Source organism: Humulus lupulus, chromosome X, assembly GCF_963169125.1.
Source record: "Humulus lupulus chromosome X, drHumLupu1.1, whole genome shotgun sequence".
NCBI classification, from domain to species: Eukaryota; Viridiplantae; Streptophyta; class Magnoliopsida; order Rosales; family Cannabaceae; genus Humulus; species Humulus lupulus.
Genome location: NC_084802.1, coordinates 143782840 through 143799022, shown reverse-complemented (window position 1 = coordinate 143799022; position 16183 = coordinate 143782840). Strand labels below are relative to the sequence as shown.

The following is a 16183-nucleotide window of genomic DNA, read 5'->3' as shown; positions in this document are numbered from 1 at the left end:
AAATTATTATATAATTAATTAAATCAATAGAAAATAATACAGACATTGATTTTAAGTCAAATAGGCTTAGGATTAAAAGAGAAATTTTACGAGCCTAAAGGCCATGAGAATTTCGACCTAATGGCTGATATTATCTATTATTTTATTGATTTTTAATTAAAAAATGGCCTAATTGATTCTATAAAAAGAATGCTAAGTGAGAGCTTAAATCAGATTTTTGAAAGTCGATCTGACGATCTAAGTGATGAAACTGAGAAGATCAGAAGATCTATTCTTGATGCTTTAGGGTTTTAGACTCTCTCTACAGCAAAATTCCTTTTCTAAGCCTCTATATTATCTTCTTCTCTTCTTCTCTTTGTATCTATTTAATGTGTTGAGAATTTCCACTCTAGTCTAGCTGATTCTAATGATATTTTGGAAGACTAAAAAAATTTGAAGATCGGTTCAGTTTCTTATTGATACCCTGCGACAGAAAGGATTCAAGGGTTAGAGAAACTAAAGGAATGATTAATACATTTCGTTACGTATAATGTAAGTGTTCTTATCATTATTTTTGTATAAATCCAATTATAGAAACATGCTCTAAGTTTTCTTATATTAATTTGTTTAATATATGATTTACATAAAAATAAACAAGATCTTGTATAAGTTTTCCCCAACATATATGACTTCCACCTTTGAAAACACCTTGCACTCTTGTTTCTTTCATTAGCTAGCAAACGACCAACCTCGTACGTAGCTGCAAATAAGTACAATTAGAAAGAAAAAAAAAACAACCAAACACTACAAGTTTACAGAAAATTTACTGCTATCCAAGAATGATCTGAAAATAGTATCATTTTGTCATTAAAAATCCTACTTGACATAGAACTATTTGTATATAGCAAGCAAGCATGTTCTTAAAAAGATCACTACACATATTCTAATCATTAATGTAAAACTTAAAACAGACTTGAGAAAAATAAATCAATAATAGGAAAGAAGATAAACTAATCAAACAAAGCCAAGTCAAGACCCTATTTAATAAATTAAATAACATTGTCTACCATTTTTTAATAAATATACCTTGGTACAATCAACAAACACCTTTAATGATTCTTAGCCAAAACAAAGTACGACCCTCTTACTCAAAGCTAACATATCAAGAAAAAGTAAATGAGACCAAATCAAACCAAAAAGCATGACCCTGTTTCTGCCATTTTATTCCATAACCAATCACGGAATTTATAACCAAAATTAGCCATTCAGCAACAATAATGCTAAGAAAGACAAAAATATTCAAAGACTAGTAGTATTATCATGAAATGAACTGTACTAAAATGATTACATCGACTTGTAAACTTGATTTCATAATGTCTGCATGTATCATTTAGTTATTATCTCTAAGGACACTATGACTATTCTCTAGTTGAATATAAGATTGCATAAAGTTTTACAAATTCGGAGAAAAATATATCAAAACATACTGTTTAAATGCAAGTAGAATAACATTTTCAACAAATGAGCACAAAACCAATTTCTTCTAAAAATTAGAAGAAAAAAAAGTATAATCATTTTAACTTGTCAATTTGTTGAACTTTTTAATTTTCATGAGTGGTATAGTACCAAGAGCAATGATATAGCCACTATATTATTATTCCTCAAAATTAGGGCATGGCAATATTCTTCCTCATCACTACTTTCTGAGTTTTCTAAAACCATATCTCAAATTTGTTTATGGCTCATGATGGTAATATATAGTTGTAGAAGTGAAATATTGACTCTTCTAATACACTTAAGATAAAATTAGCTAGTCAAAATTGAAACACGTGATGATACAAGTCAGACAAATGAAGGTCATTGGTACATCCAGTAGTTGTGGATTATACTTATACATGTAATACAAATTAAATCTATATAATAGAGCATAACTTGTTAAATTTAAAAAAAAAAACATAAAACAATAACTGAACTCACTGCACTCACGTAAAACTCTAACTCTAACACCATGATCCACTCAACTAGATTATACATGTCCTATTAAAGCAATAATAAAAGGCAATAGAAAAATTTTATGGATTTCTGTGCCATTTGTCTTCAATCAAAGCTAAATGCAAGGTTAGAGGCAGTTTGATACATTAGAGCCTCAAAAAGAACCTGCAAACAAATAATATAGCTATGATAATAAAAAAATTCATGACTGAACTAAAAAAAAAAAAGTAAATTCATAGTCACAACAACTAAAATAGACTTAGTTCATGAAAGGGCACATGATAAAAGAACACGATATGTCAACAACCGATGGATGTTTGAAGAAGATAGAATCTAGTAGCCTAGCATAGTATAACTATTATTACTAAAGTTCTAAATAAATTTTAAGTCTCTAGTAAAATATATTGATAGCTAAGAGCTTAAGAAGGCTTTCCTTAATGCAGACAGAAAGTTTGAGAGAATATTAAAGGCTTTGTTGTAGATAATGCAACTTGTGTTAGACATTAGAACATGTTCAGAAAAGGGTTTTACAAATCGAGCATGACTGATATGGGTTTGAAACTTTGAATTATCTGCAATTGATGGGTAGGTAAAGATAGCTACTAAAAATATATGGACCAGAAAAGCCTATAATTTAAACAATTTGCTTCGTCTCTAACCTTATATGGAAAAGAATGAGAGCTTAAATTCTGAAGGACCGGCCTCAACAGAAACTTTCATAAACATAAATATATACATAGATTTGTAAAATATATACATGAACAGAAAAAATAAACTTTGGATGTGTAAAGGAAAGAGATATCGTAGAAAGCCCCATTGGTCTGTGCTCCATCGTCGTCGCCAACCCTCCCCGATCCCCATGGTTTGACATTGCCTCTAGCCTCACATCTCAACCCGTTCGTTGCCAGTCATATGACTCCCACCTTGTTGTCACAGCTACAAAAAGAGTGAGAGACAAAGTCTTAGAGAGAGAGAGAGAGATACCTCGCCGAGCCCCATCATTCTCATACATCGGCGAACCACATGCATAAATTGAGAGAGTGTCGCTTGGTTACGCCACCATGTCGTTGCTTCTGCATCACCAAGAGATAAAGAGGGAGACAAGACGGCGAGGGCGAGGGTGAGTGAGGAAAGGGGGTTGTCAATTGAACGTGGTAAGAGAGGGAGAGAGTTAGGGATGCGTACAGATAGGGTTAGTATTAGATATGGCTGGGCTTTTATTTTTATTTTTTAATTTTTTTAAGAAAACAAATTGGGCTGGCTTCAGTATTTTTTAAGATCTACAAGAGTAATTGGGACACTCATTGCGTGTCCTAATGTTGACCTGTGAAATTGGCTAATGATCATATGTACCATATACAACTCCTTTTGAATGAAATGAATATAATATATGACAGAGTATAAATATCTATAAAAAACACACAGGAATTTATATTGGTTCAGCCTTGTTCTTCTGAACAGTAATAACCTAATCTACTTAATCTTTTGTATTGAATCACTTTGATAGACAATTACAAAGACAAACTCGGATTTCACTCGTCACAAATTTGCTCAAAAGATCGATCCAAAAAGTCCAGAAAAAGAGCTCCCTCGAAACAAAGCCCTAGGTCCTTTATTTATAGTACCCAGAGGCTATTTACATGATCATTAAGAGTGGGATCGTGGTTCGGTACACAATCATTGGGAGTGGAGATACATCTCCACCTTCCCATGATTATAGAACGTGGGTCTTCCCGTTGTCTTCTCTAGATCGCGGTCGATAATGCATGATTGAGACCTTCGAGAAAATGCTAAGTCTTGATTGGTCTATGAGACTTAGGTGCTAGGCTCGGCGACCCTTTAGAGCTTGGGTGCTAGGCCCGTTGGTCCTCTGGGTGCTAGGCCTGTGATCTTATGGGTGCTAGGCATGTTGATCTCAGTTTGAACGAGCATCAGTTTTGCCCTGTCAAGTGTCTTTGGGAGTGTAGGTCGACCACCCAATGAAGGGTAGGGTGGGCCGACCACCACGAGGGGTTCTTGGGCTTGCTTGGGCAGACCACCCCTAGGGGTTAGGGCCAGGCCGACCACCCCTAGGGTTTTTTGGCTTGGTCGAATTCTCTATAGGTCTTTGACCTATCTTTTTTGCCCATCGATCTTTTTTCAATACTTCGTCGTTTTTCCTGATTTGTGATGCCACGTGCTGCTTTCTCATTTGCCACATCATCCTTAGATTTTTTAGGGATAACATTTGCCCCCCAAGTTTATTATAATGTGTTCAACATTATGGTAAACTTGTTCAGGCCTGAGAAACATATCATGGCAGTACTTTAACAGCAAAGTCAATCAAGACATTGCATAGTACTTTCATCAACTATCAATAATTTTCTCAGCACTAATTTTTCAAGGATAATTTGCAATTCCTAAAAAATAGCTAGATTTTTCAAGGAAAATTAATTTCCTAAAAATCTAGTATGTTTTTCAAGGAGTTTTGATGTCCTAAAAATATAATATATTTTTCAAGGATATTAATTCCTAAAAATACAAAATATTTTTCAAGGAATTTGAATTCCTAAAATTACAAAATATTTTTCAAGGAATTTGAATTTTTAACCATACCAAATATTGTTCAAGGATTTTGAATTCCTAAAAATATGGTTAGCCTGAGAGGCTATAAGTAGGGCCTCACTCATCAGACTCTTGACCCGTGTGCCTCCTTCAGAAAGTTCTGAGTTGTGGAATTCTCCAATTCTTCAACTCTGCGTATCTCCTCATTGGAAAGTATTATTTCCCAATTTTTACATTTTTGATGAATCTGTCTGAATCTCCTTGTTTTTTTTATTCTAATAAAAAATAATTGACTTGTTTGAATCAAAGATTATTTTTTAATAAAAAATTGGCTTGTTCTTTGCCCCTTTTTGCGTGATGCTTAGGGTTTAGATCCCTATAGGCTGACCACCCTCTAGATTCATTGGCCTGGGCAATTTCCAGGCTTAAGAAATTAGGGTTGGGCGATTTCCAGGTATTCAAATTCCCTCATAGGTCGACCATCCTAGGTTTTCCTTAGCCTGTGCGATTTCCAGGCTTAGGGAATTAGGGCTTAGGCCGACTACCCCTAGGGCTTTCTTAGCTGGACGATTTCTAGGCCTATGTGTCCTATGATTGGCGATTTCGAGGGTTTCACAACCTAGGCATAGGAGATTTCTAGGGATGTAAATTCCCTCATGGGCCTACCACCCCTAGGGTTTCCATCATGGGCTGACCACCTATAGGACTTCCCTTGCATTTTTCTTGCCTTATGCGACTTCCACGCTCACATACCCCATCATGGGCCGAGCACCTTATGGTTTACATCGTGGGCCGACCACCACACTCCCTGGGTCATTTCCAGGGATCAAGGGTCTAGCGTGGTCGACCCAATCATAGGCTGACCACCTGGGACCCTTAAAAAATTTCTCCTCCTTTTTTGATCTCTTTGGGGACTTCCTTGTACTGTACAATTTATTAGAGACTTGAACCTTTGTCCTCTGGCATTTTTTTGAGGTTTGCATCCCTAGGGTGGTCAGCCTAAGGTGGTAGGCCGACCACCTATGCCCCTTCTTTCACATTTTGTAAGCTTAGGGACTCAAGGTTGTCGGCCTAGGCTTAGATCCGCTAGGTCGACCCCTACTTTAAGACTTCGATTCATTTTTCCAAATCTAGGGGCGTCCTATGGTGGTTAGCCTGAGCTTAGTCTCACTAGGCCGACCCCCTATATAGATTTTTCCCTTGATTTCTTCATTTTTCTCCTTAGTAATAGACATGCCCCCAGCTACTGACCTATCTGGTCTGTGGTAGGGAGCTTCGTTATGTCGATGTACTAACTTTACTCTTTATATTTCCTTTGTTGCAAATGTCTAGCTCCTCTTTGTCAGATAAGTCTATAAGCAAACGTACTTCCCAGGAGTTCTTAGAAATGGTGAAAAGGATTTTCCCTCATTCCGTTTTATATTTTTTTAGTGAGGAAGACTTATTGAAAAGGTATAGCCCAATGGCGAGAGTAAATCAGACAACTCGGAAACCTTCCGAAGATGATCCTCATATTTCCAGGCACATCACTTAGGGCTCTTCGCCTGGCTCTTCTCAGATCTCTTCTCAACATAGTACTCCCCATGGCTCTCAAGGCACATCTCATCGAAGTCATTCTTCTCAGTGGAATATGTCCGATTAGCGAGACTAATTGCAATGCCATTTGCATCGGGATACTAGTCGGGTTCCCCATAACTCTTCTTCTTAGTGAGAGCATACCGAGGGCTCTCATCGCCAGGCTACTCATCCTCAGGAGCGTTCTATTCATGGGTTTCGACCTAAGGTGGTTCGCCCTCCTTCCAAGAGCAAGACAGTCTTGCCAACTGTGCAACAGAAGAAGAGACAACAAAAAGAGTTCCATTAATCAAATTTTGGGGCCACCTTTGCAGTGAGATCATATGGAAACTGGTTGAGAAGCCTCGCCCTGCTGATTATGAGGTTGTGTGGTTCAAGGGGGCTACCTTTGACATGACTGAAGAGAAGGTAAAGAAGTTAAGGAAGACCTTTGACCTCTCTGGCATGTCTATTACTATCCCCCTAGTCCAAATGACAGAGCTGAGGACCCCCCTTTGGGTATTTGCGCTTGGACACGTTCTGCCATCAAGTATGGTGCCCTACTTCCTCTTCATCCATACTTCCAGAGCGTGGTGGATTATTTTGGTATTATTCCTTCTCAACTGGCTCCCAATGCGATCTTGGTGCTATCTGTGTTGTACATTATCTATCATCGCAGAAAATGGGTTGCTCCTGTGCCTCACGAGATCCACTACTTATTTGACCTAAAGAAGAACCCTTTTCAGCACAACTTGGGGTATTTCCACTTCCACCGCTATACGAGTGAGGGTACCAACACCTTCTTGGAAGAGATCTCTGTAAATAGCAAGGCGTTTAGATATGCCGACAACTATTTCTTCACTAAGGATGCAGGGGCCAACTACTCCAAGTTTAAGCACGTCGAGCCTTTTTAAAGACCGCTCCCGACCCAGGCTATGAAAATTAGGCCTAAGGCATTGATTTCCATGACCTCTGAGGAGAAGAATGTCAAGACCCTCGTTACTTTAGCTAACCTTAGGAAGGTCGGGTTGTTTCCTCCTACTATAGCCCATGTTCCGGATGAAGATGGTCCCGAGCCTGTGAACGCCATAGACTCCCCGGGACCTATTCATGTTGAGGTGGTACCCTCTTTGCCTGTACTAGCTGGACAGGAAGTTGATGAGATGGGTGCATCTATTGCGTACTCATTGCTCGCTTCAGATGACTTTGATGAGACTATGTTCAAGCCTGAATCTCATTCAGAAGGTTCGACACTTTATCACCTTTCTTTTATGATTCATTTGTGCTTGATATCCTTCTAACATTTGATCTTCTATCATAGGTTCAGACATGTTCAACTTTGTCCATACCCAGCAGAGGTCGACTCCCACCGAGGCCAGTCCTTCTGTCCGAGCGGCTAAGAGGACCAGGGTTGAGGTTGAGTTGATACCGAAGGTTCCTCCCAAGGTGCCTCCTCTAAATCCTTTGGCGTCTAGTCCTATCGCAGAGGTAGAGCCATCCTTGCCTATGCTGGTTCATCCCATCATCACTGATGCAGGTGCCTCCTGTTCTATGCCTGCACCCTAATCTGGGCAACACCAGTCTGTCATACAGAATCTAGGTGCCATCATGGATCGAGCGTCTCATCTGGAGAAGACGACAATGAATTTTAATGGGATTAAGAATGAGGACTTGAGCACCATCCTCACGAAGTCACTCCGTGACATTTAGAGTGTAAGTCCTCTACACTTGTATGTTTTTTGCAAGCACTGATGTTGGTCTCCCATGTCCGTGATAGGTCTGTAAGGTATACCTCTCACTTTCCAACCTTTGTTCTGAGCTTGAAACTATCCGCCAGGAGGTGCTGGACCTTAGGCGCGTTCTTGGCTCCAGGGATGCAAACATTGCTTTAAAAGATGAAGACATCAACACTCTTAGCAGTATTGTGGAGCTCAAACAACAGGAAGTGACCGAGTTGACTCTCAGGATAACCCAGATGGAGGGGAAACTTACCGATCAGCACCAACAGTCTAAAGCTGAGAAAGAGAAGCTGATTGCTGACATGGACCAACTGCGAAAGAATGCTCTTGTCGAGAATGAGCAAGAGGTCAAGGCTGCCTGGGACAAGGCTCGAGAGGAGTATTCAGAGACAGCTTTCTCTTGCTTCTACTTGATCTGGAAGTCCAACAAAGATCTGAACTTGGATTTCTTTCTTGAGAAGACGCGAGCGAAGGAGCTTAGGAAGTGCCTGGCTTGTGAGGCTTTCGAGGCTCAGGGTGGTCTTTCAAATGATACTCCTTGCCCTAGTTAGTCTTCATTTTGGTCTTTTATTCATTGTCTTTCCTTTTGTGTCGTTGGTGGGGCACCTTGTACTTGATAGTTTTTACATATGACATTTTATGCCTTTATGGGTTTTTGTTATGAGTACTCAGTGTATTTATTGAATTTTTTTTTCCAATGCTTACTAAGTATATCAACTTACAACCCTCATTGGTTGAGGTATCAGTATACTCTGAACACATGTATTTCACGTGCCATACTAACCTTACTCTTTTATGTTTTTCATGCAAACAACCATGGTAATGTGAGTAGTATGATACTTCACCAAGTACCATGAGCAAAAAAAGTCAGGGGCCGACCACCCTATAGGTTGATGGATTGGCCGACCACCCTATTAGTCTCCTCACCAATGGCTTTTTTGTTTTTATTTTTTGCATTTTCGGAACATATGTAACGACCCGAATTTGCTAATCGGGCTTAGGGCCTTGATTAGTGTGCCTGGAGGGCAATAAATGATTTATTATGCTTTAATGTGTTAATGGGTGAATTAATGTGGATATATGATAGTGATGCATGTTTAATGAGTTAAATGTGCATGTGGGACCCCGTCTGGATATTAGGGGCATGAATATGATATATGTTGTATATATGTGAAATGTCTATGCAACACGATCCGAGACAGTCCTGGGAGCGGTTAGCCAGAGGGTCACAACGGGGTTGAGATTCCGACTCGGGGTGAGTCGAGGGGTAATTTGGGTAATAGGAGTGTTATGGGATTACTGGGGCATGAAAATAAATATTTAGAGATATATTTGAGGATAGAATGTCTAGGCGGGAATATTGGGGAAATTTACCATTTTGCCCTCGGGGACGTTTTGGTACCCCGAGCCTTGAGGTAACCATATAGACTTAAGTCAAGTAAAACAAAATAGAGGAATAGTTTAGAAGCTATAGAAACCGACTTGCCCTCTCTTCTTTCAGCTAAGGATAGCTTTATCTCTTTCCTCCTCATTCACTCTCTAAGAAAGCACAAGGAAAACTAAGGGAATCAACTTGAAGGTCTAGGGGAACTCAACTGTGATACTATAGGAGCTTGAAGCTTAAGGCTTGAGGATCAACTACAGGATTGAATTCAGCAAGGTAAGCTTTAATTATTGAGATTATATTGAGAATTGCTACTGGTTTGCTAGAGTGTGCATGCTAGTTAAGTTTGACATGTTCTTGAGTATCTTAGTTGGGTTTTGGAGTAGATTTTGATGGGGTTTTAATGTTGTTATTGAGCTGGAGTATATGTGTTTAATATCTGGGTTAGATAGGTGAGTTTTGGTGAGGATTGGTTTGAAGAAAAGGTAGGAAATTGATGAAGAATTCTGGGTTCGGTGAGGAGCGTCGCGGCCCTAGGAGGGGTGCATCGTGGCCCATGTGCGCGCGCGGCCATGGGAGGCTAGTCGCGCGCCGCGGCACTTGGTGGGTGCGCCGCGGCCCGTGTGGGGGTTAGTGTGGTGCTAGCCTCTGTTTTGAGGCTAGTCGCGGCTCTTGAGGGTGGGGTCGCGGCCCTTAGTACCAGTTTGCATTTTTAAGGGTGTTTAGGCCTGGGAATTCAATGGTTAAGGCTCGGGATGGATTTTATCACCTAGATTGATAGAATTCAAGGTTCCGGAGGTTAGGGTTGCAGCTCGAAGTTATTCACTGGATTAGAACTTGATGACTGAATATTGATGATGTGTTGTGACTAGGGATTTCGACGAGGCTCCAGTTGAGGACTGTGCTCGGGACATCGGTGCTCAGGAAGCTCAGAACTCAGGTAAGAGAACCCTTGTTCCCACAGAGCTTGTGTGCAGGGCTGAGCCCAATGTGTTTGAGTGGACTGATATGCAGGGCTGAGCCCAGTGTGTTTGAATGGATTGATATGCAGGGCCGAACCCAATATGTTAGAACTGCGGGGCATAGCCCTTTATCTGATTATGCTAGAATTCTATACTTGCTTGTTATGCTATGTGAGTTATGATGTGAATGGATGGCTTGAGCCGGGAACGGTGTAGACCGAGGACGGCGAAGGGCCGGGAACGGCGTTGGGCACGTTGAGTGCAAGGCCGAGAACGGCAAGGGGTCGGGAGCAGCGCTGAGCACGTGGAGTGTGAGTTGCCAGGGCGAGTCCCCAGAAGGATACCTGGGATATCCTCCTGGCATGGTCCGCGAACCCAGGGCATGGTAAATGCCTGGGACGGCTAGGTCGTACGTGTTTAGCCTTTGGTGGCATGTTTATATGTTTGATATATATGTGTTGCATATGTTATCTGCTTGTGGGTTATCTTGCTGGGCTTCGGCTCACAGATGCTTTGTGGTGCAGGTAGAGGGTACAGAGGTGATCAACCAACCATGAGTACAGCAGGCGTGAGGCGGCGTTTACATGTTTGGCCACCCTGGCCGCCACGGCCAGAAGGATTTGGGAGATGCTTGTAAATAAACTCTGATTTTGTCATCTAGTCGACTTGGTTTTATTAATATGTTGCAAACATTTCTAAACTGTATTTTGGGATCCCAAGTGTAAACCTTTTACGATTTTCTATGAAAATTAATATTTCTAAAGTTTTTTCCTCTGTTTATAGCTCAATTACACTGTTTGATTCAAAAACTCGACTAACGAGATGAAAGAACGTTTTTAAACTCACTTAGTAACGGCTCTAAGGAAGTAGGGCGTTACAACATATGTTGAAAAATGTCCTAGAAAAACTTGAGCTTGCTTAGTACTTAAGGTCACGTCCCCATTGCTTATGTATACCCAGATCGGTATGTACTATATGCCCCCTAAGTGATCATGGGTTTAAAAGCCTTGGTCACTTGCTACTTGACCATGCCTTGCTTTGAGCGTTTAGACACATAGTACTATCATTTTCACCCAATGATGCAAGCAACAAATGTTTGTCCCTCATTGGTAGTCGGGTGATGGTTTCATACTCAGTAGTAATGATACCTATACATAGATGCAGATTGTGTGGCAAGTGTCAATCATGATCTACATAATCTCTCGTGTACTTGTTATAATGATTGTAGACAGAAGTGTCTAAGTTTGACCAATCGGGTCTAGATGGGCTAATCGAGCCTGTAACAAGTCTTAGATTAAATTATCAATCGGTCCCACAAGGACTAGATTCGATTATGATCCAAAGATGGCAACTGGTCTTCGAACCAATCTCTTTTATTATCGTATTGGTCGATAGGTTCCTCAAGAACCAAGATCGAACGTGATCAAATAATGGCAACTGGTCCTCGGACCAATCTCTTTTGTTGATCATATAGGTCGATAGGTTCATCAAGAACCAAGATCGAACATGATCAAATAAATTGGTGACAAGGTCCTCATACCAATCTCTTGTTTGGATCGTATGGGTCGATAGGCTCCTCAAGAACCAAGATCGAACATGGTCCGTAATTTGAGGACAAGGTCCTAGGACCTATCTCTCTTGTTGATCGTGTGGGTCGATAGGTTCCTTAAGAACCAGGATCAAACATGATCATATAGTTTGGTGACAAGGTCCTCGGAACAGTCTCTCATTTGGATCTTATGGGTCGATAGGCTCCTCAAGAACCAAGATCGAACATGATCCATAATTTGACCAGTTCCTAGGACCTGTCTCTTGTTGAACGTAATTTAAAGAATTAAGTGAAACTTAAGAAATTAAATTCATTCATTCATTGAAGCATAATGTCCATTACATAGATAACTCAAAAATAATACATTTGCCTCCTGCTCGGCTATGCTTCTTTCCACCAAGTATTGAACGGGAGAAACATTCAGGGTGTCCGCATCTTTGGCACTGGCAATCTTGGCTAAGGCATCAGCATTGGCATTCTGCTCCCTTGGGACTTGTGTAATCGAGTATCTCTTGAACTATGTCAACAAGTCCTTCACCTTGTTCAAGTAATTCACCATCTTAAGTCCTTTGGCTTGATACTCCCCCAGTACCTGGTACACCACTAGCTGGGAATCGATGAATATTGTTGAGCCCAAAAGAGGGTGTTTCAATATTTATACTCGCAAGTGCACGAATCGTTTCGGAATATAATGTTCATGTAAGTACGAGGTCGAACCCATGGGAGTTGACTAACATCAAAAGAAACTATTTCAAACAAAGCAAGAAGATTATAACCTAGTTCCAAATATTTGATGAGATTTTGTTTTAGAAAAATAAAAGACAAGTAATAAAAATATTTAAGATTAAATAGAAAAATGGTTTTCAAATGAAATATGGAAAATAAGATTATTAAGATATTAGAATCCACAAAATGCAAGTTCAATAATATTTATAAGTATATTGATTCCCAAGTTTAGATATAGTTGAAATAAATCACACTATATTTTTTTTCAAAATACATTTTCTATTCAAGCACAAGTTACTTTAAAAAATGTAGGATTTTTCTTCACTTATATAAGATATAATTTCTAAGCATTAGTTGTGTTACAACCTAATGAAACTACAAAAAATCAAAGAGATTATGTTTAGGCAAAATATGATACTTCTGCTCTAAGAATTAGATGTGAACAATTTAATGAAAAATATTTAATCAAATAATATCATATTTTTTCATAATGAAGAACTAAGTGAAATATGCTTTAACAATCAATAATAGATGAAAAATGCATATCTTTGATATAAAAATCCATAAACTATGTTGCACAAATGGGAAATCAACATACAATAAAAAATACTATCTAGTTACATTTTGCTTCATCATCATCTTAATAATCTTAAAAAAAGATTAGAAGCTCATAACTAGATTAAAATAAAAATTACAAAATAACATACTTGACATACTCTTCAAAAGATGAAAATGGTAGAGAGAAAATAGTGAAAAGAAGAGAGAAAAATATGAAGTGTAGAAGAGGTTGAAAAGATGAAGAAGAGCTCTCCAAATGGTCTTACAAGACTCTATTTATAGGCAAAATATGGAGATTAAATTAATCAAATTAAAATAAATAAATTGATTACTTTAATTGTGTTGGGAAGTGGTAGGATAAATAGAGTAAGTGTAAGGGTATTGGAAAGATGAAATGTTTGGTTGGATGGAAGATTAGTGAAAAAAACTAGGATAAAAAAATGAATTAGGAATGTTTATTTAGGTAAGAAAAAATAGGGAAGAGTGAATTGATATTTGAGTGAAAAGAAAAAAAAACATTTAGGCCTTTTGGTGGTTGTGTTGGCAGCTGTGAAATGGCATGTCTCGGCTGGGAGGAGACAGGAGGCGTGTATCAGGCATTTGGGCCTAGCTTGTTGGTTGAAGAGGCCCGAGTGGCTGGCAGGCCCACGGTGGGCTTGGAGCAATTGGCCCAAATGGCTGCTGAAGTGGTTCGGCTGGGCAGAATTGAAGATGGTGATTGGCTGAAGATGAGGAGGCGCTGGGTGATGATGCTAAATCCTGAGGAAACAGCTGGGATAGGTGGTGGCATCTGGAGGCATCTGAAGAGAAGTGGTGAGGCTAGGTCCGATCGTGGGCCTGGGCTGGGTGGATTGGGTCGTGGGCCTTCCTGCTGAAATGTTGATTTCAGCTTTGCCATTTTTTTCCTTTCCTTCCATGAAAATGCCATCTCTTTTCCTTCATTTTTCTTACTTTTCAAGAGCTCAAAAACAACATTCTTCCCTACAAAATAATCATAAACTAAATTAAAATTGAATATTTTCACTAATAAAATATACCATATAACTTCCATGAAAATATTAATTAAAATTTAATTTACTTAAACATTTAAACTCAAAATTGCATCTTTTTACTCCTAACTTAACAATATTAATTTTAAATAATTAAACTATAACATTTTACAATAATATAACTATAAAAATACACAAAAATATATAAAATCAAAATAAACCAAATAAATTCAAAATTACTTTAAAACTTAATAAATTTATTAAAAACTCAAGAATTAAGCAACAACTAGCACATAAAAAGTGGTAAAATAGCTCTATTTTGTAGAGTTATCAAATATCTTCAGGGATTGTGCATGCACATCCTGAGACAAGCGTAATCCTGCTAATAATGCCTTGTACTCAGCCTCGCTATTTGAAGTGTTGAATCCAAATCTGAGAGCGCAATAGATTCAGTGATTCTCCGGAGTGATCAGTACGATTCTTGCGCCTAAGTTGTGTTCATTGGATGCTCCATCAACATATAGCTTCCATATAGGAGTATCTCCTTCCTTCTCGACATCTCCATTCTCTGATTGGAAGGAAGGGTCTTCAAGGTTGGTGCCTTTGACTATGAAGTCTGCCAATGCTTGTCCTTTTATCTCCATCCTTGAATGATAAGTGATATCAAACTATCCTAGTTCCACTGCCCACTTGAGTAATCGTCCCGAGGCCTCTGGTTTATGAAGAACTTGTATCAGCGGTTGATCGGTCAGGACTCAAATCGAGTGAGCTTGGAAGTATGGGCGCAGCTTTCGAAAGGCGATTAATAAACAATAGGATAGCTTTTCAAGAGAGGGATACTTAGACTCTGCACCTACTAGCCTACAGGGTGTTGTACCATGTTCTCTTCTTTTACCAAACGAGCACTTGAGAAGGCTTAACTTCATGCTATACTTTCTAAGTATTGCAAAGCATTCCTCCAAGTCTCGAACATTCCCTCCAACTTCTTTGGACTTGACCAACATGTCATCGACGTATACATCCATATTTTTGCCAATCAAGACTCAGAACATGCCATTCACTAAAGGCTGGTAGGTGGCTCCTACGTTCTTCAAGCCGAATGGCATCACCTTATAATAGTACAATCCCTTGTCTATCTGGAAGTTAGTATGTTCCACATCGGGAGGGTGCATACCTATTTGATTATACTCGGAATATGCATCCATGAATGAGAGTATTTCATGTCCTACTGTTGCATCGACCAGTTGGTCTATTCTGGGTGGTGGGAAGTAGTATTTGGGGCAGGCCTTGTTCAAATTTGTGAAGTCCACGCATGTCCTCCACTTCCCATTTGGCTTTGGGACCAGCATTGGGTTTGATACCCAATCTGGGTAGTAGGCCTCCCTTATAAAACTATTTTCCTTTCGTCGCTTGACCTCCTCCTTCAGGGCTTGAGATTGGTCATTGTGAAGCAGTCTCCTCTTTTGTTACATTGGTGGGTAGTTCTTGTCCACATTGAGGACATGGCTTATCACGAATGGAGAAATTCCAACCATGTATTTATGTGACCAGGCAGAGACATCCTGGTTCTTCTACGAAAACTCTACCAACCATGCTTTAATTTCCACCTTTAGCTCATTTCCGACTTTAATTACTCTAGTTGGCTGCTCCTCATCTAGTAGGACTTTGTCAAGGTCTTCGATTGGTCCCACCCTCATGACGTCATCCCCAAAGAGAGGATTGATATCTTTTCCCTCACTTTGGGAAACTTGCTATAATGACAAATATTCGTTAAAAGGAGCCCTCGGCTCCAGTAGAGTGTTTCTTTCAACGTCAACTTCCATGTTGACAACCTCATCAGTTCCTTCATTCTCTTCATAGCAGGTTACTACCATGTTGTTTACGCATGATCCTTTCTTTGCCTTGACCACTGACGCATTATAGCATTCTCGTGCCTCCCTTTGGTTACCCTACAGGCATCCTTGCCCTGTGCTTGTGGGGAACTTCAAAGATAGATGCCAGATAGACACTGCTGCATGTAATGCCATTAGGAGGGGTCTCCCGAGCACTACATTGTAAGTCTATGAGCAATCTACCACCAGGAACTTTGTCATCATAGTCTCATGCCTGGGGGCATCCCCCACCATGACCGGTAGTCTGATAGTCCTTGCTGGTGCTAGGCATTCTCCCGTGAACCCATATATCACTTGGGAACATGGTGTCAGGTC

General features: G+C 39.7%; 1 long non-coding RNA gene across 1 annotated transcript; it reads right to left on the bottom strand.

Annotated features, from left to right (window-relative positions):
• Positions 1–496: 496 nt before the first annotated feature.
• LOC133804912 (uncharacterized) lies at positions 497–3160 on the bottom strand. Its single transcript, XR_009878702.1, has 2 exons — positions 2956–3160; positions 497–739 (listed from the first exon to the last, which is right to left on the bottom strand). It is a non-coding gene; the product is annotated as an uncharacterized LOC133804912 (long non-coding RNA).
• Positions 3161–16183: the final 13023 nt, after the last annotated feature.